At 40.8% G+C, this 25,025-nt stretch overlaps 1 protein-coding gene across 11 annotated transcripts in view; it reads right to left on the reverse strand.

Annotated features, from left to right (window-relative positions):
* Positions 1–25,025, reverse strand: part of CAMTA1 (calmodulin binding transcription activator 1) — a 980,974-nt gene that overhangs the window by 546,350 nt on the left and 409,599 nt on the right. The gene's annotated exons all lie outside the window — the stretch shown is intronic.

Below are 25,025 nucleotides of genomic sequence, written 5' to 3' on the forward strand. Positions count from 1 at the left end.
CTACAGGGGAGAAAATACCAAAATGAATCCAGATAGACCAGAATATGGACTAGAAGGAAGTGATTTAAAGGTAGGCAGGGGCAGCATTAGAAAATGTGCAGGGGAAGGAGGGAGAAGCCAGATGTGGGCATTTAGGATTCTGCAAAACAAAAAATAATGATACATCCAAGGACCCTCAACTCCTCCCGCCCCTCCCCCAAAAACCAGTCATAAAGAAACTGCACTTCGCTGCACTGACAGAAGAGGGAGCTCTTGAACTAAAAATCACACGAACCACTCAATGTGGCGATGTAAGAGGTCTTCATCTGTAGGAGACTATGAAAGAAGAAAAACTAAAATGAGAATACGACACTTACCCCAAAATCCCAACCATAAGGTGGAGAGGGAGGAACTGTGTCATAACACTACAAACTGAATTAAAAACCTCAACGATGCATTTGAAAAATAGCCTCACCGCTTGTAAATGAAAAGATCAAATAACTTACTATAAGGGCAAGAGAGACAGTTGTCAGCCTTCTCAAAAACAACTTAGAAGGTGGGGCAAGGATGGAGCAGCAGTTCCATAAAACTCAAAGATTTTATATCTAGCGAAGCAGACCCTCAAAAATCAGAGGTACAGAATAAGAGTTTAAAATATGGAAGAATTGAGTGATGTACCCACAGGCGCCTCTGAAGGAATCGTCTAGAAAATTAACTTTATCCAACCAGGAGATGACTGGGGACTCTTTGGCAAAGGAACTTATGGGGAACGTTTAATATATTTAATTATGGACCTAAATTAAGTGTGTAACTAAGGTTAGGAGAATCATACATAGATTATATATGTTTTTTGTCAACTACAAAATGATAGGAAACAAAAAAAGGAAAGACAAAACCAGAATAAGCTCAATGATGGTTGTATAAGCAACAGGTGGGAGTCAAGAGACTCCATTAACAACCGAAAGACCAAATGGTAAAAGTTAGTAAGAGACTAACGGGATTTTTAAAGGTAATGAGTACAAAGGTACCCATTAGACTAAAAATGAGAATTTCTTATATATAAAAAGAAATTAAATGAGAATAGAAAATGCATCATGTAGAAAGACAAGTACAGCAAGTAGAACATAATACACATTGCATTTATTATATAAGATATTATACATATTGGGCATATAAATAAAAGTGAATGGGCTTATGAAACTTATGAAAACAAAAAAATTTTCAATTTGGCTTAAAAAGAAAGATCCAACTATATGTTATATATAAGAGGCATACTTTTCAAAAGAGTGTATTAGTTTGTTCTCACACTGCTATAAAGAACTGCCCGAGACTGGGTAATTTATAAAAGGAAAGAGGTTCAATTGGCTCACAGTTCCACATGGCTGGAGAGGCCTCAGGAAACTTACAATCACGGCAGAAGAGGATGCAAACACTTCCTTCTTCACATGGCAACAGGAGAGAGAAGTGCCGAGCAAAGGGGGAGAAGCCCCTTATAAAACGATCAGATCTTGTGAGGACTCACTATCATGAAAACAGTATGGGGGAAACTGTCCCCATGATTTAATTTTCTCCACATGGTCCCACCCTTGACACATGGGGATTGTTACAATTCAAGGTGAGATTTGGGTGGAGACACAGAGCCAAACCATATCAAAGAGATTCAGAAAGCCTAAAACTAAAAGGATGGCAAAGACATATGAGGCAAATGGAAATAACAAAGCAAGTATTGCAATCTTCATATCAAAGTAGAATAAGTATAATTTAAGAAACAACATTATGACACCTTCTAATGCTAAAAATCACATTCCACAATAAAAACATAACCGTAATGAATATTAGTGCACCAAACAAGACTACAACCACTTTTACAGGAGAGGAAATTGTAGGAAAGATAGGCCAGGTTTGATGGCTCACATCCAGCAATTTGGGAGGCCAAGAATGGTGGATTACTTGAAGTCAGGAGTTCAAGACCAGCCTGGCCAACATGACAAAACCCTATCTCTACTAAAAACACAAAAACTAGCCAGGCGTGGTGGTGCCTGCCTGTAGTCTCAGCCATTCGGAGGCTGAGGCACAAGGATTGCTTGAACCCAGGAAGCGGGGGTTGCAGTGAGCCGAGAATGCAACACTGCACTGCAGCCTGGGTGACAGCTCTGTGAAAGAACCAAAGAATGAAAGAACAAAAGGAAGGAAGGAAGGAAGGAAAATGAAAGAAAGAAACTGTAGGAAATATAGATGAAAACACTAAGAATAGTGTGTTTACCACACCGCTGTCAGTACAAGAGAAACCAGGTAAACAAAAAATAAGTAAGGACACAGAAGCCCTAAACAATATAATCAATTTCCTTGACAAATCAATTTGTCACTGATGTGGTTTGCATGTGTGTCCCCACCCAAATCTCATGTCAAACTGTAATCCCCAATGTTGGAGGAAGAGCCTGGGGGAGGTGACTGAATCATGGGGGAGGATTTCCCCCTTGCTGTTCTCGTGATAGTGAGTTCTCAGGAGATCTGGTTGTTTGAAAGAGTGCAGGACCTCCCCCTTCACCTTCTTCCTCCTGCTCCAGCCACGCAGGACATGTGGGCTTCCCCTTCACCTTCTGCCACGATTGTAAGTTTCCTGAGGCCTCCCCAGCCATGCTTCCTGTACAGCCTGTGGAACCATGAGTCAATTAAACTTCTTGTCTTTGTAAATGACCCAGTCTCAGGTAGTTCTTCACAGCAATGTGAGAGCAGACTAATACAGTAACACTTCATACTTTTTCCTTGAATTCCCTATTAGTAGATATGGAATCTACTATATCTTCTCCTTAAGTACACACAGAATATTCACAAAAGTTGGTCACGTGTTAGGTGATAAATAATCAATGCATTTCATAAAATAGAAATATTACAAAGAAATATTTTCTGATCACAGTCTAATAAAACTGGAAAATAATGTTAAAAATCTTTTCAAAACTAAAGCAATAGAAATTCCAAAAATGTACACGTGATCATGAAAACACTACATACCAGGTGGGGCACGGTGGCTCACACCTGTAATCCCAGCACTTTGGGGGGCCAAGGCAGGAGGATCACCTGAAGTCAGGAGTTTGAGACCAGCCTGGCCAACATGGTAAAACCCCATCTCTACTAAATATACAAAAATTAGCCAGGTGTGGTGTGCGCCTGTAGTCCCAGCTACTGGGGAGGCTGAGGTGGGAGAATCGCTTGAACCTGGAAGGCGGAGGTTGCAGTGGGCTGAGATCGCGCCACTGCGCTCCAGCCTGGGCGACAGAGTGAGATTCCATCTCAAAAAACAAACAAACAAACAAAAACACTACGTACCAGAATTTATGAGACATATTTAAAACAGTGATCAGACTGAAAATTCATAGCCTTTTTTATTATTTTAATAAAAATGAAAAATTAAAATTTTAAAATTCTAAGCTCAAAAAGCTAGAAGAAGAACAACAGCATAACCATAAGAAAGGGAAAAATAAAGTTAGATGTAGAAATAAATGAGGTGGATCAAATTAACCAAAATTTCGGGTCTTTTTTTAAAAAAATAGGATAATCACAAGCTAAACTTAATCAAAGAGTGAGAAAGTACAAATATTCCAAATAAGAATGGCAGGATACAGATGAAGTCTTATTATATAGCTACAGTTATCAATTCTGTGTGGTATTAGCAAAGGAATTGACACATAAACCAATAGAATAGAGAACCCAGAAAGAGACCTGCACAAATACACCCAACCGATTTTTGACAGAAATGCCAAAATTAATTCAAGATAGCTTTGTTGAAAGATAGCCTTTTCAACAATTGGTGCTACAGTGATCAGACATCCACAGGCAAAAAAAAAGAAAAGAAAAAACCTCCACCAAAGTCTTCTCCACACCTACAAAAACTAACTTGGAATGGACAATGGGCTTAAAACATAGAAGAAAATTTGGGAACTAGGGCTAGGCAAAGGGTTCTTAAACTTAACACCTAAAGCACAACATATAAAAAGAAAAATGGGTAAAGAAGATTTCATGAAAATTAAAATCTTTGGGCCGGGCGCGGTGGCTCATGCCTGTAATCCTAGCACTTTGGGAGGCAAAGGCGGGTGGATCACGAGGTCCAGAGATGGAGACCATCCTGGCTAACATGGTGAAACCCTGTCTCTACTAAAAACACAAAAAATTAGCCGGGAGTGGTGGTAGGCGCCTATAGTCCCAACTACTTGGGAGGCTGAGGCAGGAGAATGGTGTGAACCTGGGAGGTGGAGGTTGCAGTGAGCTGAGATTGCACCACTGCACTCCAGCCTGGGTGACAGAGTGAAACTCCGTCTCAAAAAAAGAAATAAATAAATAAAATCTTTGTTCTGTGGAAATGCAAACCAAAACCACAATGAGATACCATCTCACACCAGTTAGAATGGCGATCATTAAAAAGTCAGGAAACAACAGGTGCTGGAGAGGATGTGGAGAAATAGGAACATTTTTACACTGTGGTGGGACTGTAAACTAGTTCAACCATTGTGGAAGTCAGTGTGGCGATTCCTCAGGAATCTAGAACTAGAATTACCATTTGACTCAGCCATCCCATTACTGGGTATATACCCAAAGGATTATAAAACATACTGCTGTAAAGACACATGCACATGTGTGTTTATTGTGGCACTATTCACAATAGCAAAGACTTGGAACCAACCCAAATGTCCAACAATGATAGACTGGATTAAGAAAATGTGGCACATATACACCATGGAATACTATGCAGCCATAAAAAATGATGAGTTCATGTCCTTTGTAGGGACACAGATGAAGCTGGAAACCATCATTCTCAGCAAACTATCACAAGGACAAAAAAACAAACACCGCATGTTCTCACTCTTAGGTGGGAATTGAACAATGAGAACACGTGGACACAGGAAGGGGAACATCGCACACAGGGGCCTGTTGTGGGGTGGAGGGAGGGGGGAGGGACAGCATTAGGAGATATACCTAATGTTTAAATGACGAGTTAATGGGTGCAGCACACCAACATGGCACATGTATACATATGTAACAAACCTGCACGTTGTGCACATGTACCCTAAAACTTAAAGTATAATTAAAAAAAAGAAATTAAAAAAAAAGAAAAAAAAATATTTGCTCTGTGAAGGACAGGATGCAAAAGAAGATACAAATTAGGAGAAAATATTTGCAAACCACCTATCAGACAAATGACTGGTATTTAAGATATATAAAGAACCCCCAAAGCTTAATAAAAAATAAAATAATCCAATTAGAAAATGGACAAAGGACTCCAACAGGTAATTCACCAAAGAGAATATACAGATGGCAATAAACACATGCAAAGGTGTTCAACATCATTAGCCAATTAGAGAAATACAAATTTAAACCACAATTAGATAACATTACACACCTATCAGGAGAGCTAAAATAAAAAATAGTGACAACACCAAATGCTGATTAGGATGCAGAGAAATGGGGTCATCTGTACATTGCTGGTGGGAATATAAAGCACGGCTACTTTGAAAAGTGCTTTGGCAGATTCTTTAAAAGCTAAATATGTAGTTATCATACAACCCAGCAGCTGCATTCCTAGGCATTTATCTCAAAGAAATGAAAATCTGTGACCACACAAAAACCTGTACACAAATGTTTATAGACATTTTATATGTAATTGCCAAGAACTAGAAACACCCAGATGTCCTTCAATGTATAAAGGGCTAAACAAACTGTAGCACATTCATTCTATGGTACATCACTCAGCAATAAAAAGAAATAAACTCTTAATAAATGCAACAATCTAGTTGAATCGCGAGACAATTATGCTGAGTCAAAGTAGCCAATTCCAAAAGGTAATTTATTGTATGATTCCAATTATATAACATTCTTGACATGATAAAAATTACAGACATAGAGAACAGATTAGTGGTTGCAAAGAGTCAAAGAGGGTGTAGGGGAGGGGAGGAAGTGGGTGAGGCTAAAAAGGGCATCCCGCAGCACCCCGGAGGTGAGGGACATGTTCTGTATCTTAATTGTACCAACATCAAGTATCCTGGCTGTGATATTCTACTATAGTTTTCAAGATGTTACCATTGAGAAAAACAGCTCAAAGTGTGCATAGATCATCTCTCTGTATTAGTTCTTACAACTGCATGTGAATCAACAGTTGTCCTGAAATAGAAAGTTTAATTTAAAAAAATGAAATGTGCAAAGGAGTATTTATAGTAGCTGTCTTTTGTGTAAGAAAAAAAGGAGAAAATAAGAAAGTATACATGTATCTGCTTATCTCAGCAAAGAAACACAAAACAGATAAGGAGATCATAATGAGAGTGGTTACCTATGTGTGGGGAGGGATGGGGGCAGTGACACGTCTCTGGATCTAACTTTTTTGCATAGTTTTGATTTTTATAAACATGTTAATATTTTCCATCCTTAAAAAAATCAACAAGGATGGGGAGAGACCATAAAATAGAACACAAGCAAAAAAAACAAAAGAGCCTAATTATATTTTATTTCCAAGAATAACATAACCAGAGAGAAAGGGGGTGGAGATTAACCCAACAGGCTTATGAACACAGTATGTTGATTATATGCCCTCAGGCTAAAGAAAAAGTGCTATAAACAAACATTGAACTCTAGTTGGTAGGTTTGCTTTCTTCAGTGGTATAGGTTAACTCTTATTTCATTACTTTATATATATTTTAGGATTTAGACAATAATATACTCAGGAAAATTTCTCCATGTTGGAAAAGAAAGTGCCACATATGGAAAGATGAATGGCTAGGAGGAACCCTGTGATGTTGGACTAGAATTGGTATCATCACGAATGCATGGTTTTACACACATCCATGAATGCGGATATTTAGAAGTAGGTGTGGATATATATGCGTTTGTGTATCTATGAATGTATCCTCACACATGCATTGCTTAGCTTCTTCTACTAAGGGAGAGAGTGTCTAAAAGCAATGGCATACCAATCGCAAGGCACACAGCTGGAATCCAGAAACCATTCTCTGCTGAAAGGAGCCAGGGCTCATTAGAGATTGAGCTAATCCCAGGGTTGGTGAGAGGAAGTGGAAGGCAACCTTGGGACATTTTGCTGGGCCAGAAAAAAGAAAGTGCTCAAAGAATGACAGGTGCAACGAACCACTGATAACAACAACACGATGAATCTCAAAATCACAATAATGAGTGAAATCATCCTTATACAAAAGAATGTATATTGCACATGTTCCATTTAGATGAAGTGCTAGAACAGGTAAAGCTAATCTATGGTGAGAACAAAATCAGAACAGTGGTTGCTGCTGAAGATGATGGAGCAAGAACTGGTTAGAAAGAAATATGAAAGAACTTTCTGGACTGGCTGCAATGCTCTACAACTTGATAGGGGTCTGAGTCACACAGGTGCATGCACTGGTCAAAGCTTGTTCGATGGTACACTTACTATGTGTACCTTGCACTGTAAGTAAGTTTTGCTGAGTAAAAGAACTGTAAATAAATGTTAAAGTCGAGACACTATCATGCCTGCCAAAGTGTTTATGGATGAAGTGTGCTGACATCTACAACTTACTTTGAAATGCAATTTAAACACAAGATGCATTGCTGGGTGGATAGCTGAATAGATCTATGATAAAGATAGCATAATAAAATGTTCATTAAAGAACCTAGGTGATAGGTACATGAGTGTTCACTGAAAAAAAGTCTGTTAGCTTTCTCTATGTTTGAAGTTTTTCATAATAAAATGTTGTGGAAAAACATTATGGGGATTTGTCAGAAGGACACAGAAGCCAGATTGAAAGGGCTTCCATTGGCCAAATCTGTGACAATATAACTACCAAAACAACTAGGTTATAAACCACTGGACAAATATATAACCTAATGAATGTAATTCAGTCAACATAATCTAGTCAATGTCACTCACTAAGATAGAAATCCATGAGTCCATATGGGTATAAACGAATCAATGAGTAAATAAATAAATGTAAGAAAGCAAAAAGCTTTCCAATTTGGTACAGAGTACTAAACAATAAATAAATTTAGAGAAAAATCACCACCTGGCATGCATTATAATAATTGATTCAGACAAGAATTATCAATGGATGCTAAATCAAGCGGTAAAAGTTTAATGAAATACAAGCTACTTACATAGACCTAAACTATTTTTCCATAAAATGTGAATTAATTATGAAGAGAATAAACAATAACTTTACACTGGAGAAACCTAGCAGATACCATCCTAACCAATGATCAAAGTTAACAATCCCAGTAAAGGGGCAGGCAACCATGCACCTTCTAACACAATGCACTAAGAACAACCCAATGTCACTTCTGTGGTGTTCCTGCCAGAATTGCATATCCCGAATCTGGTCCTAAGGAAACATCTGACAAATCCCAACCAAAGGACAGTCTACAAAATAACTAGCCTGTATGCTGCAAAAATGGCAAGGTCTTGATAGACAAAGACTGAAGAATTGATTGATGGCAATTACAGAGACATGGAAATGAAACATAACGTGAGATTCTGAACTGGATCCTAGAACAGACTATTGTTTTTATTATTGTATTTTGCTAATAAAGGATGTTGTTGGTTGCAGGAATAAAGTCAACAGATTGGATAATGCTATTGCATTAGTACTATTTTCCTGACTTTGATCATTGCACTGGCTTATGCAAGAGGATGTCCTAGTTCTCAGGATATACACATTGAAGTGTTTAGGGTTAATGGGGCATCATGTGTGAAACTTACTTTCAAATGGTTCAGTCATGCGTGTGCACACACACAGAATGATAAGGCAGATATGATAAAATGTTAACATCGGGAATCTGGGTGAAGGGCATGTGGGAATTCTTCATTTTATTCCTACGACTTTTCTGAAATCTTGAAATGACTTAAAAATAAAACATTAATAAAAAATTAAATGCTACATAATGTCAGAATTCTCTATTCTTTCCTGGTCCAAAATGGGGAGGTTCTACTGACTCAGAAATCTCTAAGGATTAGGAACTTCTGTGGCCATTGGACATTCCCTGGAGTGTCAACATTCAAGGCAAACCAGGAGCTAACCAACCACTGCAACCTGTGGAGTAGGTAGGTGATGCTCTTGAGCTGAAGAACAAGGTTGTTTCATACATTACGCTGGCCAATTCCAACAGATTGTTGCTGACAGAGCTCTGGGTTCTCTCAAAGAGAGTGCCAAGGAACAGACCTGACAGCTGCCTCCCCCTCCCAGTTCTGGAACCACCATCAAAGATGCAATTAATAATCCAAGGGTGAGACGCCTTTTTCTCACACAGCCTCAGATATGAATCAACCCCAAAGTGTTAATAGATCAACAGTTATCTCTAATACCAAATACAATTTGCATTTGAGATGACATCTGCAATATTTTAAAAGCCAACGTCTAAAACAACAAACTTGGCAGTTTTTCTGAGTAGCAATTAACACTGTGACTAATCCTATCAAGGAGACGGTAATTGGCATGGAGACATCCTTCTCACACCAGCGGCAGGTTGAAAAACTTAATCCTAACCTCTTTTTAACAGCATAGACTCTAGAGCATCTCTGCGCATCAAGGAAACTAAAGCAATTATTAAGGACAAGGGTAATTACCCTACAGTTTCAACAACAACAACAAAACAAAATAGAAGTATTCAAACAACAATCACATAGGAGAAAGGGTGGGGGCTTGAATCATGGTTAAAGGCTATTTCGGTATCATGGCCAGACTAGGAATAGGCTATGGTGTCTCCACGGCCCCATCCAGGACAGAGTCAACCACAGCCCCATGCCAGCCAGTCTGCCCAGCAATGGTCACTCTAGCACATAGCTTTCTATATGAAGGGCTCAAGTGCTGATCTAGTCAAGCAGGAGGTCCCAAGGACTTGACATGTGAAACACTTAACACATATCATCAAGCTGGTCCCTTCGACATCATCAGAACCCACTACGTTTACTCTCAGCTCACATAGTCAAGTTATTCTTCCCAAGTATGATGCCTTTCCCCAGAATCTGTCTAAAGCCTTCCCACCCTTCAAGGCTCAGCTATGGTTCTAGGAAACAATCCCAACCCACGGGAGCCCTCAGTGAACACTGGGCAATTTAAGCACCTCTCCTCTGACCCACAAGAGCAAAACACAGAAGTGCACATGTTGACTCATTGCTTCCTGTGGGCTGGCTTGATTTGCACCTTCAACAGAATCACATGGTTTTCAAGAGTCAAGCCCCTGCCCTATGCAGCTTTCAAATCATCTAGCACAGGGGTAGACAAACAGCTAAAATTCTGGCAAAAATTCCACAGCATCTCAGATGCTCAACAAGGTACTCAATAGGGTAAAGGGAGAAAGAGGCTCTTTGTGTGTGTGTGTGCATTTTGACTGACCTGATCATTGCAGAATTTTCAATGAAGTACGTGATACGTGTTTACCAAATGAACGTACAAATGAATGAATTAATGCACAATGAACAAACCAAAGAACAAACCAACTTTCATGAGCCTGGACCAGTTTGTTTGGGAGGTTAGCAAGCGTATCCAGTAAGGTCAAGGCTATGGACAAGATATCTGCACAAGCCAGCTGGCTTCTCCCAGAAAGCACTGCCTGACGTAAACCCGGTCTACACCTGCAATGCTGCCCAGCTGCCTGGAGGGTGTGCTGTTGGCCACAAGAGGAGCAAGCATGGAGAGAGAGGCTTCCAGCTCAGAAGGGATGTGTTACCCTTTTATAAAGTAGATGACGTGGCACTTTATTGAGCATGGAAACTTCTTACCCATATGCTGTAACCAAACCTTAGTTTAACCCTGGTTTTGCTGGGCAGCAGAATGAGGGAATTGCTAACGGAGGAAATGCCTGGACCTGAGGTGAGTGGGCACTTAGCTTTCAAATGCCCAGGAGAGGTAGCAGGATCCCAAACACTAAAGGAAGAGAAGAGCTCTTATTTCACGAAGACTGGAGAGATAAAGGCGGGTCTTGGATCCACAAGATACCAGGAGCTTGGAATAGCCCATACCATATGGAGAAGCACAGAGCCAGTGGTTTGGTCATAAGAAATAAGGGAAGGGCACCTGAGTCAAGGCCACAACTGGACCAGCCACTGGTCTCATGACCCAGGATCCTGCAATGTACCCCTTTAGAAATAGGGTTGATCCTATATCCACCCATTAGAGGTGGAACAGGGCTCCAAGGTCAACTTTCAGTTGTTGGTGATTGTGTCAGTTGGAAAAATAGAGCATATATTTTTAGGTGGTATATACATTTTTATCAGAATGAATTCAGCTTTTTAAAACAAGAAGAAAACATTCAATGACAGATTTTCCTCCTGAATTTGAAATATGATAGAAGAGATGTGTCCTTTTCTTTCCACATTCATTTTCTACCAACCTCCCTGTCAGTGTCAGCAACCTGGCCTTTGACACGCTCACTGGGTATCACTGGTGTTATCCAGCGATATCACCTAATGTAAACATGTCTCCTCTTCCAAGCGGGTGGAAAGCCCCAGGAGTGGGGGGAACTGGGTCTTATTCATCACTAAGCCCTGTTCAGAGCCTAGTAAAGTGTCAGGTACAAGATGCTACTCAGTGGATGCTGATTGTTGATAATTATATAAAAGATATAATGCAAGTAAGTCAGCGAAGAAATTCCTCTAGGAGGCCAGTACCAGGGCTAGACACTTCTCAGCTAATAAAGTGTTTAATTTTTACAGAAGTGTGTTTCCCTCTCGGGAGACTAGGGAAGCAGCGTTGCAGTTCTCAACTCCTACCGGCAGCCACTGAATGAGACAGGGGCACTTAGAGGAAGCAGGCCGGGGGTGGGGTGTGAAATCCATGGAGACTGTGTCCATGTGGGAAGCAGCATTTGGGTCAGAATTTGGAAACCAAGGACTTAAGAACAGTCATTAAAAAGCATGCTGCTTCTGTGCCATTTGCACTCTCTCAGACTGACAAAATTTAAGCATTGACAATAGCTAATGTTGGTAAAAATGTGAAGCAACAGAGGCTCCCACAGTACAGAAAGGAGTGAGAACAGAATTAATGCCTTTGGAAAACTACTTGACAAGTTCAACAAATGGGAAACGATCTAAATGTTCATCCAAATACAAACAGATAAATATCCTGTGATATATTTATACAATGGAATAGTACACAGCAGTGAAAATAAATAATAGAGTTACAAACATCCACAAAGATGAATCTCATGAAAATATACTGGAAAAAACACATTTATAACTCGAACACACAAAAAAGGATTCAGTAAACTAGCAGAATATAAAACTGGCACTCAGAAATCAGTACTATAAAGAAACTCCCATGTATAATAGCAACAATAAAGATAAACTATTTAAGAATAAATTTATTCGGGTATGTGCAAAACCTCCATGAGAAAATCTTTTAAAACTAAATAACACAAAAGTACTCCTCAACAAATGGGAAGACATAAATTCTTCTTGGATGAGACAACTCAATATCATCACAATGCCAGTTCTCCGTAAATTAATTTATAAATGTAATGCAATTTTATGAAGCTAGACAAATTGATACTATAGTTCATGTGGGAAAATTAACCTTCAAGAATAGCCAGGAACACAGAAAAGCCTCAATGGGAACATAAGCCCTACCAGACATTAAAAATACTACAAAGCCTTCCTAATTAAAACAGTGTATCCTGGTGTATGAGTTGACAGAGAAGTGGAGTAGAAGAAGTCCAGATATGCCCCAACCACATTTGGAAATTCAGTATATGATAAAGGTGGCCTCTAAAATTACTGGAGAAAACAGATGATTTTAAATAAATGTTGCTGGAACAACTGAATAACAATTTTAAAAAATTAAATCCATTATCTCCTACCAAGCACAAGAATGAATTCCAAATGAATCAAAGATTAAATGTTAGAAAAAAAATGAAACCATACGAGTACTAGAAGAAAATTGGGTTAATTTCTTTTTGACCTGGATGTAGGAAGAGGTTTTCTTACTATGACTCAAAAATACACACGCAGTAAAAGAAAAGATTGATGAATAGGACTACACAGAAATAAAAAGTTTTTTCACAGAAGACACATCTGATATTCAAAGACACGAAAAGGTTGAAAGTAAAAGCATGAAAATAAATATGTCATGCAAACACAAAATTGGAGTGGTTATACCATGTCAGATACAATAGACTTTAAAAGAAAGAATGTTGCAAGAGATAGAAGGACATTTCATAAAAATAAAAGGGTCAATCTATCAGGAAGATATAACAATTATAAACACAATGCATCTAATAACAGAGCACCAAAATACATGAAGAAAAAATGGATAGAAATGAAGATAAAGGTAGACCATTCAATAACAGTATTTGGAGGCCGGGTATGGTGGCTTATGCCTGTAATCTCAACAATTTGGGAGACCCAGGTGGGTGGATCACCTGAGGTCAGGAGTTCAAGATCAGCCTGATCAACTTAGTGAAACCCCATCTCTACTAAAAATACAAAATTAGCCGGGCATGGTGGCACATGCCTGTAATCCTAGCTACTTGGGAGGTAAGGCAAGAGAATCGCTTGAAGCCAGGAGGTAGAGGTTGCAGTGAGCTGAGAGCACGACATTGCAATCCAGCCTGGGCAACAAGAGTGAAACTCTGAGCCGGGCGCGGTGGCTCACTCCTGTAATCCCAGCACTTTGGGAGGATGAGGCGGGCGGATCACGAGGTCAGGAGATGGAGACCATCCCGGCTAACACGGTGAAACCCCGTCTCTACTAAAAATACAAAAAAATTAGCTGGGCGTGGTCCGGGTATGTGTAGTCCCAGCTACTTGGGAGGTTGAGGCAGGAGAATGGCATGAACCCGGGAGGCGGAGCTTGCAGTGAGCCGAGAATCGCGCCACTGCCCTCCAGCCTGGGCGACAGAGCGAGACTCTGCCTCAAAAAAACAAACAAACAAACAAAAAAACAAAAAACAAAAGAAACTCTGACTCAAAATAATAATAATAATAGTAGTAGTATTTGGAGACTCTAATAGCCCAAGTTCAATAATAGATATAACAACTAGGTAAAATATTGGCAAGAAGGCAGAAGATCTGAACTACACTATAAACCAACAAACTAACATATGTTTCTAGAGCACTCTACCCAAGAATGGTATACACATTCTTCTTAAGGGTACATGGAACATTATCCAGGATAGACCATCTGCAAGGCCATAAAACATACCTCAATAAATGTAAAAGGATAGAAACAGTAAAAGTATGTCTTCCAAACACAATGAAATTAGAAATCAGTAGCAGAAAAATAATGCGAGAAACTCACAAGTATGTATAAATTAAACAACACATTCTTACATAATCAATGCCTTAAAGAAGAATCAAATGAGAAATCAGAAAATACAAATATTGGTAAACATGAAGACACAACATACCTAAATTTATGGGATGCTGTGAAACTTCTTCTCCCCCAAAAATATAAAAGGAACTCAGAAAAAAATAAGAAAGAAAAATCTCGAATTAATAACCTAATATTCCACCTTAAGACTGGAAAAAGAGGCAAAAACTAATCCAAAAATAAGCAGAAGGAAGAAAATAATACACATTACAGTGGACGTTAATGACGTGAGAATAGAAAAATAAAGAAAACTGGCCTGGCACAGTGGCTCACACCTGTAATCCCAGCACTTTGGGAGGCTGAGGTGGGCGAACCACGAGGTCAGCAGATCGAGACCATCTTGGCTAACACAGTGAAACCCCATCTCTACTAAAAAATACCAAAAAAAAAATTAGCCGGGCGTGGTGGCGGGCGCCTGTAGTCCCAGCTACTCGGGAGGCTGAGGCAGGAGAATGGCGTGAACCCGGGAGGCGGAGCTTACAGTGAGCGGAGATCGCACCACTGCACTCCAGCCTGGGCGACAGAGTGAGACTCCGTCTCAAAAAAAAAAAAAAAGAAAAGAAAAATAAAGAAAACTGATGAAACAAAAAGCTCATTCTTTGAAAATGTCAAAATCGGCAAATCTTTAGACTGACCAAGAAAAAAAAAAAGAGAAAACTCAAATAACTAGAGGCAAAAATGAGAACAGGGATAGTATTATCAACCGTACAGAAATGAAAATGACTACAAAGGAATACTATGAACAATTGTACACCAACAAATTAGATAGCTTAGATGAACAAATATCTATAAAGACCCCAAACTACTAAAATTGACTCAATAAAAAAAAAGATAGTCTGAATATATTAATGCCTATAACAAATGAAAAGACTGAATTGGCAATTTAAAAAAAAAACTACCCACAAAGAAAAACCCATGCCCAGGTCGCTTTACCACTGAATTCTACCAGATATGTAAATAATAATGAATGTGATTCTTCACAAACTCTTTCAAAAAATATGAGGAGAGAATATGTTCCAATTCACTTTATGAAACCTGTGTTACTCTGATACCAAAACCAGACAAAAACATTATAAGAAAATTATTCACCAATATCTCTTATGGGTGCGGATACAAAAATCCTCAACAAAATACTAGCAAACTGAATCCAGCAACATGTAAAAAGAATTACATACCATGACCAAGTGAGACTTATCCTAGGAAGTCAAGGTTGGTTCAGCATCTGAACAACTAAGTTATGCATCATATCAATCAACAGACTAAAAAACAGAATCATCTCAATAGACGCTGAAAAAGAATTTGACTAAATCCTCATGCTTAAACACCCAACTAGAAGAAAACTTTCTCAACCTAATAAAGGACACCTACAAAAATCCCACAGCTAACAATATACTTAATGATGACAGACTGGCTGGCTTTCTCCTAGGGCAGGAACAAGACAAGAATGTCTACTTTTACTCCTATTCAACATTGTACTGGAAGTTCTAGCCAGGGTAACTAGGCAAGAAACATAAATAAAAGACCTCCGGGCTGGAAAGGAAGAAATAAAACTATATTCACAGATGAGATGATCTTTTATTTAGAAAATCGTGGGGAATCCACTAAAAAACACTATGAGAACTAATGAACAAATTCAGCAAGGTTGCAGGTTACAAGATCAATATATAAAAATAATTGTGTTTTTACCCAATTGCAATAAATAATCTGAAAGTGAAACTAAGAAAACAATTGCATTCACAATTTAATAAAAAATAATAAACTATTTCGGAATAATTACAAGAAGTCCAAAACTTACACTGCAAAAACTGTAAAACATGGTTGAAACAAATTTAAAAAGACCTAAATAAATGGAAAAACACCAATGTTCATGGGTCAGAAAACTTAACATCGTTAAGATGGCAGTACTCTCCAAACTGCTCTACAGATTCAATTCAATCTCTGTGAGAATTCCAGCTGACTTCTTTGTAGATATTGTCAAGCTGATTCTAAAATTCATATGAAACTGTAAGAGACACAGAATAGCCAAAACAATACTAAGAAAAGAACAAAGTAGGAGGATTCACACTTTCTGAATTCAAAATTTACTACAAAGCAATGGTAATCAAGACAATGTGGTACTAGCACAAAGCAGACGTACAGATCAATAGAATAGAAATGAGAGCCTTGAAATAAACCCATACAGCTGTCATCAATTGACTTTTGACAATGGCACCAAAACCATTCAACTAGGAAAAAACAGTCTTTTCAACAAATGAAGCTGGGACAACTAGCTAGTCACATGCAAAAGAATGAAATTGAATCCTTATCTCACACCATATACAAAAATAAACTCAAAACAGATGGATCAAAGAGCTAAATGAAAGAGTTAAAACTGTAAAATTCTTAAAAGAAAACATAGGTATAAACATTCACGGCCTTGGACTGGCAAAGCATTTTTTAGATATGACACCAAAAGCATGAACAACAAAATAAAAAATAGACACATGGGGCTTCTTCAAAACAAAGAACTTTAGTGCTTCAAAGGATACCATAAAAAATTGAAACTGTGGAATAGGATAAAATATTTGCAAATTATATATCTGATAAAGAACTTATGTCTAGAATATATAAAGAACTCTTACAACTTAATAATAAAAAGGACAGGTAACCCAATTTAAAAATAGGCAAAGACTCTGAATAGACATTTCTCTAAGGAAGAAATACAAATGGAAAATATACAAATATACACACAAAGACGCTTGATATTATTAGCTATCAGGGAGATTCACATCAAAACCATAATGAGATGACACTTTAATACCCAGGAGGAAGATGAGAATCTAAAAGTCAGATAATAACAAGTGTTGACAGAGAAACTGGAACCCTCATACTCTGCTGGCAAGAACATAAATTGGTGTGGCCACTTTGGAAAATGGTCTAGGTCTAACAGTTCCTCAAGTAATTAAACACAGAGTTACCATGTGACCCAGCAATTTTACTCAGGTGGATACCCAAAAAAGAAATGAAAAAAAAAATGTCTACACAAAAACATGTGCACAAATGTTTATAGCATCATGATTAATAATAGCCAAATGACTTATATCCACATAATGAAGCCAAATGAGTTATATCCACATAATGAAATATTATTCAGCCATAAAAAAGAATGAAGCACTGCTACATGCTACAACGTGGATGAACCTTAAAAACATGATGCTAAATGAAAGAAGCCAGTTACCAAAGGCCACATATTATATGATTTCATTCTTACAAAGGTCCAGAACAGAGAAAGCTATAGAGACTCTAAGTGGATTAATGGTTGCAGAGGGCCAGTGGTGGGGAGTGGGGATGGGGAGATAGTGAAGTCATGGCTACATAACATGGCATTTCTTCTTGAGGTTTTGAAAATGTTTAAAATCAACGGGAGCACATTTCTGTGAATACACTAAAAACCATTGAATTGTACACTCTAAATGGTGACTTGTACAGCATGTGAATTACATCACAATAAAGCTGTTTTTCAAAATTTTTAAGCCTGATGAGAAACAAGATATTCACACAGTCCCCAAGTACCACCTTATGAGATACCTATTAATTAGAAAAAATAAACAGTACTTTCCAGTAGAGAAACCTGGCAGGCAATCACCTTAATCAAGCGACGAGTTAACACCAACCAGCAATGCGCAAATCTCCTGATATGAGGTACTGAGAAGGACATAACGTGGCTTCTGTAGTATTTTGGACAACACTGTATAATCTAATCTACGCGGAACCTCAGACAAACCAGAACTGAGGGACATTCTGCAAAATATCAGGCCTGTACTCGTCAAAAATGTCCAATTCAAGAAAGAAAAAGAAAGACGGCAGAACTCTTCCAGATTAAGAAACTGTAACTAAATGTGCCCCATGATCCCAGATTGAATCCAGGACCAAAACTCAAACAACCATTTGTTTTTCATTTGCTATAAAGAACATTACTGGGACAATTGTTGAAATTTCTGTAAGGGATGAGGATAAAATAATAATAGTATCACATTGATGTTAATTTCCTGACTTTGATATTTGTACTGTGGTTATGTATAAGGTGTGGTTATGTACAAGAATGTCCTTGGTCTTAAACACACAGTGAAATATTTAGAGGTAAGAAGCTTCATGTCTTCAATCTATTCTCAAATATTTCAAAAGAGTGTTAAAATGTTACATATGTACACCACTTCATATATATACACACACACATAGACAGAGAATAATTAAGTATAGTGAAATGTGAACAGCTATGAAATCTGGCGAATGATATACAAATGGTACTTGTATGTTTTAAAAAACTTTTCAACGTTCTGAAATTGTTTCAAATAAAAATTTTAATTAAAAAAGCATGCTTGCAGTACAATGTCATTTATGTAAAGTTCTAAAGCAGATGAAAGAAAATTATCCTCATCTATATACACATGCAGCAAAGGTGTATAAACATTCATGACAGTGGTTACCTCCAGGAAGGATGGGGCCAGGTACGCAATAACTGTTTTATTTCTCAAGATGGTGGCGAGTATGAGGCTATCCATTTTATTGTTATTTATCTTTTTGTATATCTAGAATATTGTATAATAACATTTAAAATTTAAAAACCCAATCCCCACCCTCCCTCCCCAGCCACGATCCTCCTTTCCACCAACTGCAGGACCGCACTGGGGGGCCAGTTCCCATGCGTCCTTGGATACATTTCAGCCACACTGAGAAACTCTCCCTGCACACACGGCTGGGTTCCCTGGAGAACAGGACCAAGGGCTGGGCGTGCCCACCGCTGCCTTGGGTGGGAGGGAAGAATTCTTCCAGGCGGCGGCTGGTGTTTCGGGGAAGGACAGGGGAAGGGGTTTGTGCTCCAGGCACAGGACATGGGGGCAGATGACTTCCCAGCCCTAGGGTCGGGCGCCCGTGTCTGGGAAAGAGTATGGGGTCCCCACAGCTCCTTGCAGAAGGGACGCTGAGAAGCAGGCGTCCTCCCTGAAGCAGGGCTGACGGCACCACCTCGCATGGACTGAGTAACAAAAGAAGTGGTCTCTGCCTGGCTCGCTTTTACCCTCCGCTTGGAACTGATGCCCCGCTGAGCGCAGCTTGCTTCCCACAGTCAGACAGGAGGAGGCTTCTCCAGGCAGGATGCCCAGCGGGCGGAGGCGTGGGAGCGGGCTCCAACCCGAGTCCCAGGCCTCGCCTGTCCTCTGAACAGGAGTTGGGGGTGCATCAGTAAACAAGATGGAGACAGCACCCACCACATGCCGCGCAAACCTCCAGGCGCTTAGGAGAGAGAAGTTGGGGGGAAGACAAACACCTCTGCCCTCCTGGGAGGCGGTGGACGAGACAATAAACAAAACAAACAAGCCAGCACACAATATGTCAACTGGGAGTAAGTGCTTTGGAGAAGAAAAAGGTCAGGAGTAGGGAAGAAGAACTGGAGCCTGAGGGGCTGTGTGCTCCTGCCTGCATCCAGCGCTGCCCGCGAGGCTCCCTGCCTGCAGGGGGCTCCCCCAGACTCACTACAGGAATGGAGCAGCGGTGTGCAGGCATCTGTCCCAAACCAGAGGGCCAGGGTCAGGGAAGATCTGGCCAGGAAGGAGACTTTAAGCAAAGACTTGAACGAACAAGGGAAGCTATGGGTATCAGGAAAGATGGTCCCGAGCAGAGTCACAGCAAGAAGAGGTCCTAGAGGTGGAAACTGCCACTCGCCTCTTAGCAGAGGCTCAAAGAAGCCAGCATGACCAAGGGGGTATGAGTGATGGAGACACCCTCTGGAAATGAGACCCAGAGAGGTCCTGGGGGTTTCTCAGGGTGATGTCGGGAGCACCCAGGGCTGCTGAGATGTGGAAGGGACACATTCCTGACACCTTCTGAAGTGCAGCAGTAACCACGGTCCACAGGAGTCATTGGGGCACACACAGGTCAGCATCCAGCTTTGCAAGCAGAGGCCTCGTGTACCACTCGCACCACGTGATTCCAGAAGAGTCGGGGTCAGGACCAGTGAGAGGTCGGGGGTAGGGGAGTGGGGGCGCGCCTAAGCTGCAAACTGTGGTGAGGTCACCTCCAGGCCTCCAAATGCAGGGTCAGCGCAGACATCCTGGCTCTGCTAGATGCGCTGAGCAGGGCCTGGGGAAGTTCACGCACTTGAATGAGGCACAATTCAACCTTTCATGCAAGAGAAAGGCAAGGGCAGAAACTGGATTCCTGGGTTTGGGTCACCCCAATATCCTAGAACTTACTGAGAAGATACGGCTTCCCCTGCTGTTGATTGGAATGTTCCAGTGTCCTGAAAAGGGGCATGACCTGGATTTGAAGACCACTCTGCAACTTTCCAGCTAAATGACCTAGGGTAGGATTCCACCCTCTCGGAGTCTTTCTTCTCAACTAGGAAAAGGGAATGAAAAATACCCCAGTTGTTGGGAGGCTTCAATGAAATGAGCAGATAAACAAGCAAGTAGATGTGTGTGTGTGTGTGTGTGTGTGTGTGTGTGTGTGTGTGTGTGGTGGGGGACAATAATTTGAGTGTCCTTTCCTTCCTCTCTCTTCACCTCTCCCAAGAACATCCCACATGCAGGTTCCTAAAACAGAGAACAGTCATCCCCCAGGTCCCAGAGAGCTGTGAGCCCCCACCTCCTTAGGAAATGATGCTACGTCCTGGCCACAAGAAATGGCCATGTCTAACAGAACAGACATCTCCCGAACCCTGTGTGGGCAGCTGAGAGAGCATCTCCTGGTCTTTGGAAACTGCATCCAGCTCTGGCCACAGGTCTTGCTCATCCGGGACAATAAGCTGTCTCCTCACTCTGGCCAAGTCTAGCTGGTGCTTCAGAGCCCCTTGTTTGGCCTCCACCTCCCTGAAGCAATGTCAGCATCTCCTGGCCGCTGGTCCTTCCATCCTCACATTTGACACACACCTGTGGCTTCAGCGTTCTCAGAGAGTGTCACAGCTTCACTTCCTATGAAATGTACACTTCCGAAGTGCAAGGACCACAGTGATATTCTATTTTTCTGCATTTTCCAGGACACATGGCACGATGCCAGACGACCCGTGTGTGTGAAATAATTACTTGAGAACTTGAAGATCACAAAATATATATGCATTAAAAATTCTTAATTAGAAAAAAAATGACTAACATTAGATCATGAAAGTTCTGCCTTGTGTGCCAAATTTGAACTTGTTCTAGGAACACTTTAGTTACAGACTTTGCAAGAAACCAAGCAATTAATGCCTTTTCATTACAACCGAGGACTGAAACTGGAATATTAAAATTGCCATTCAATGGAATGTGCATGAAATGCTGCAGGTCTCCTGGTGAATAATTCCTGGTTATAATGACATGCTACAGACTTCAATCTTACTCCTAGACATGAGAGAAGACAGCTAAATCAACTTTGTCCATTTAAATATCATTTTAAGGTATCTAGAACCCATCTCTTTATTGCTCAACAACCCTTAGCAATTTCTTTTGCCCTCATTTATTTCTGGTTCCTAAGGGAATCCTGTCTGATTTATTGGAAATTAGTTCTTACAGCTAGTAAATGCTTTAAACTGTTTTCATATAAATCACTCCAAAATCTGTTAGTGCACTGAAGCCCGTTTAGAGTGATTTCCTCCAGCCACGCTGTGCTCCACCACACCCTCTCTCCTGCTAACTGGAATGTCCCATCACTGGTCAGGGGCTCTGTGAGAGCAGGCAAACAGATCTCTAAGAATGTATGTTTTCTTCACACATACTGTATTAGTCTGTTCTCACACTGCTATAAAGAACAACCTGAGACTGGGCAGTTTATGAAGAAAGGAGGTTTAGTTGACTCACAGTTCTGCAGGCTTCACGGACTGCGAGGCCTCAAGAAACTTACAGTCATGGCAGAAGGCAAAGGGGAAGCAAGCACATCTTACCAGGTGGAGCAGGAGAGAGAGAGAGCTAAGGGGGAAGCGCCACACACTTTTAAACCATCACTTCTCCTGAGAACTCACTATCACGAGAACAGCAAGGGGGAAACCTGCCCCATGATTCAATCACCTCCAGCAGGCCCCTCCTCCCATTCAATGTGAGATTTGGGTGGGGACACAAATCCAAACTGTATCACACATTTTTTTTTTCTTTGAGACAGTATCTCACTGTGTTGCCCAGGCTGGAGTGCAGTGGCATGATCTCAGCTCACTGCAACCTCCACCTCCTGGTTCAAGTGATTCTCCTGCCTCAGCCTCCTGAGAGCTGGGACTACAGGCATGTGCCACCATGCCTGGATAATTTTTGTATTTTTAGTAGAGACGGGGTTTCACCATGTTGGCCAGGCTGGTCTTGAACTCCTGACCTCAGGTGATCTGCCTGCCTCAGCCTCCCAAAGTGCTGGGATTACAGGCATGAGCCACTGCGCCCAGCCCACAAGCTCTCTTAATCGAACCCCTTTATCCTTCCGTTGTGAGCAATGACTGGCTAAATATAAGCACTCACAATCCAACTTCCTCATGGGGTCAGAGTGGTCTCAGGAACAGTGCGGGCACCTGGCTGAAGGTGAGTCTGCCATGTGTGGTGGGAGAGTGTCACAGTGCCAACCACTGTTGCCTGCTGGTATCCACCTGCATCAGTCAGGACAGGTGAGGCCACGATGCAGTAACAGGAAAGCTCTATTCCCTGCTTGTGCCCCATGGTCACTACGGGCAGCTGGGGAGTCTGCGGCTCCTCACTCCACTCGGCCACCAAGCCCAGGGAAGCTCAGCTCTGAATGTGCTTCCAAATAGCCAAGACAAGCAGAGAACATGGATAGCAACACTTGGACTCCGACAATCTGTGCCATGAAGTCGCACTTGTCATTTCCACTTGCATTTCACTGGCCAGCATGCATGACTTGGTCACCCCAAATGTCGAATGGTGTGAGGATGTGGGAGCTGCCATATGCCTGCAAGGTGGACGGCACAAATGTCCATCAAGCTGCCCAGCCCTTCTATTGCACGTGCTGGACGACAGCAAACCTCACCTGCTGCTGGGCTGGGTTAGTTGGTGGTTTATGTGTGTGTTTGCTTATTTGTGTGTTTGACTGTTTTCACCATTAAACCAGAAACCTTCTAGCTAGCCGGCAGACATCTTCCTACTCTGAAAAGTTTGACAATTTACCACGTTTTAGTCCATGAGAGGCTCCATGTACTCTTCATAGGAATCAATCTCAAAAACAAATGATTGTTATCTAGATAACTGCTAGGAATAGAAAGAGAGCTCTTCAAATTGACAAAGGAGAAGGAGGGCCTTGCAGGCATAAGTGGAAAATAAAAATCACAGAATTCTAAGCCTCTTAGCAGAAGAGAAGAGCCAAATATTTCTCTTAGCCGCAAGCTGCTTCCCGAGCACAGGGAAGGAGGGTCATACTGGGGACTGCACGGCCCTCTCCTCTCCTTACTAAGCTCTAGGCAGATGAAATATTGCAAGTCCTCTTCCTGCCCTCTCCCTTTCAGCTTGCCACAAATAAAGGGCTATTTTCAGGAGAAATCCTCCAAGTATCGCTGTAAAACAGCAGGATGTAATGCTCACCACAATAACAAATGTATGTAAAAGATCATCTGTAGAAATCATTTTTAACTGAGACATCTTTCAAAGGCAAAAATGATCTACATGCCAAAAGACAGTGCTCATATATCTTTTGGAGAAATGAAAGGACCTCATTCAATGATTTAAAGAACAGCACCATAAAAAAAATAATTCCATGTATAAATATTTAAATATAGTTTATTATATTCAATACCTGTCCAAACATATCCTCCGTATAGATGTTTTCCAGCTGCACTCAAAGCTGTGGACTCTAAGAGTACCAGGAAGTATTAAAAAACAGTAACTAGAAAACTTTGCCGTATCTTTGGAAGATAGAGCTGTTTTTAAAACCAACGTACCAAAAAAGTAGCTATATTTTGACCAGATAGGAGGACGGTAGGGGATTGTAAAGGGAAGGAATTTAGTAAAAGTGTTTTTTTGTTTTGTCATGCTTCTTCTAAAGGCCACATGTCACGGGCCAAAAATACTTCATATTATTCGGTACAATTCTCCTTTTAATATGCATCCTTTAAATTTAGGTCACACGCATCCCTATGTTTATGTATAAAATGCTTCCGTTCACATGTATCTATCTACGTATCAGTGAGATATGATGCTGAGGGCATGAAAGACAGTGAATAAAATATGGGTTACCACTGTTCTGTTGCTGTCTTCAAGAACCCTGTCATTTAGGCCTCAGAGATGGTGGGAGACATTAATGGAAATCTGATGGCTAGCCTCCGCTTCGGGCCATCAGCTTCTTCTGTAAAATCTACCTGAACACCTAAAGGAGCACTCGGAGGAGAAGTTTCCAAACCTCATATTTTCTTTCCATTGGGTTCTCACAGAATTCCAGACATCCAAAGTGCTCACATTCTATCCCTCAGAAAAGCCACTGCCTGGGCTCTCTGCATTTGGGACCAGACCCTCCGTATGTGGCTCAAGCTTCCGCACCCCCTTCTGCAGGTGGGCACACGAGTGGAAGAACTCTGTCTTCAGGGTCTGCATCCTTCACCTCTCTATGTCCTTTCTTCCACTATCCCATCCCCTCCCCTCATGTTTCTGATGACAGCAGATAAGTGCCACTGAACCTTAGCTGTTCAGTGGCACTTATCTGCTGTCATCAGAAACATCCGATACAACTGGGCTGCAGTCACCTGCTGAAGTACCATCAATATCAGCAGGCGTTTGGCTT

The sequence above is a fragment of the Pongo pygmaeus genome, chromosome 1 (assembly GCF_028885625.2).
Source record: "Pongo pygmaeus isolate AG05252 chromosome 1, NHGRI_mPonPyg2-v2.0_pri, whole genome shotgun sequence".
Classification (NCBI taxonomy): domain Eukaryota; kingdom Metazoa; phylum Chordata; class Mammalia; order Primates; family Hominidae; genus Pongo; species Pongo pygmaeus.